This window comes from Limulus polyphemus, unplaced genomic scaffold (assembly GCF_000517525.1).
Source record: "Limulus polyphemus unplaced genomic scaffold, Limulus_polyphemus-2.1.2 Scaffold1839, whole genome shotgun sequence".
Lineage (NCBI taxonomy): Eukaryota > Metazoa > Arthropoda > Merostomata > Xiphosura > Limulidae > Limulus > Limulus polyphemus.
This window is the reverse complement of record NW_013667449.1, coordinates 5,074-7,023: the sequence shown is the minus strand read 5'-3', so window position 1 is coordinate 7,023 and position 1,950 is coordinate 5,074.

Sequence of the window (1,950 nt, the reverse complement as noted above, 5' to 3'; positions counted from 1 at the left end):
AGGTGTGGTTGTATAATCCTAGGAAGACCAAAGGGAAGTCTACTAAGTTGTCTTCTCCATGGGAAGGCCCATATGACATAGTGGATCGTCTCTCAGACGTGACTTTCCGAATAAAATGTGGTCGGCGATGTAAGTCAGAGGTGGTGCATGCCATCTGGCTTTGGCGTTATCATAAGTGCACCAGATAAAGCGAGACAATTAATCGAAACTGGAATAGCAGACAGAGAGATTGAAGATATAGACAGATAATCTAGTCAAGCCGTAAGTAAAGTCTGTAAATCATTGTAAATTATAGCGTGTGTTTAAGTTAAAGTGACTGTGGAAGTTAAGTGTATTGCAAAGTTGTATTGAGAAAGAATAAACTAGTTTTATTTAAGAAAGGACTTGTATCGTTAAAGTTCTTCATAAATAATTTCTACGAAAAATTAACAAACGACCAGAGACGTAACAATATTAACAAAACTTATATAAAAGGTTTTATTTGGAAGTTGTTATAGGCTACCTAATCAGACAAGTAATGTCAATGAGAAACTGTATAATGATATCAGGGTCGTTACTAATACGATTAGTGATGCAAAAATACAAAAATAATTATATTCTTGTAAGCTATATATTCTTAATGTTATAATTTATTTATTAGCTAGAGTGAGCTGCTTGTTTTTCGAAGATGTAATGTGATGGTAACTATCCTACAACAATGTGTCAAATATTGAGGAAAAAAAAATTCTTTATGTGATTCATGATGGTTTTCTTTACCAAATGAACAGTGGGCAAATCATAGGGAATACCATTTTAGATTTATTGTTAAACATATGAGGATATGGTTGCACATTTCAAGTGGGGAAGCATTTGGAGAACAGTTATCAACAGAGAATTAGATTTGATGGCTACATGTTGAGGTAAAATTAAATTAAATTTTAGTGACTTTCAGAAAGCCACTTTGAAGTTTTGAGACAAGATTTGTCAATATAGCGATTAGTATAATGAGTTTAAGGGAGATGTGGGATAGATTTGGAGAAAACATAACTTTTTATTCAATTTTCATAACGTGTTCTATCGTTCATCGAAATCTTTTGCATTTCTCCAGAATAACTTTGTTTGGCTTTTGACATTTAATTGATGAAAATAATCTGAGAATCAGACAACATAACAATAACAAACTAAGTTATTTTTCATTTGATGTTTGACACAGCCATGCTCATGTAAAGTTATTGAGCATTTGGTTTTCTTATTTACATTAGTGATATTTTTAGGGACGCAATTAGTAAATTATTAAAGTTTGTTGATGACATTGGACTCAAGTATCTCTGGCTGTGTTGAGATGTTAAGGTGCAACAGAATGATTTGGATCAATTGATGAGTTTTACAAATATCTGGCAAATGACGATGACCTTTAATCGTAGTAGTCGAAAGTTAATACATCTGTGATATCATAACCTGGATCAAACTTTGATATAGACGAAAATCTACACAACAGCTTGTCCGAAGAAAACAATCTTGGTATAATGATGGATAAGATATTGAAGCCATCGAGAAAGTGATATGTTGCAGGTAGTAAAGCTTATATAATTTAGGGTATATTTTTTTTACAACTCAAAAGTGATAATTATTTCCTTATACAGAAGAAGAAAATTACACCAGTGAAGGTTGGGGAAAGCTAATTAATTGTGCTGTAGAGCGATTGTATTAGATAAAGGAGAATATTGTTATTAATAGTGTATGGTCCGAATTGGCCCTGGTTACTTATGGATTGTCATAGAGGCGAGTTTCTAGGCCTTTACTTTGACTGCATTACTGATATTGATAGAATCTTAATTATTAATTTAGTAAAGATTGCTCTTAACATTAAAATCTGTGTATTTCTATAGACACATTGGTTATAAGTTGAAACTGCAATTAGCTCTTTATACAAATCAAAGGTCTCATTTGGAATAATTTGTACAATTGTGA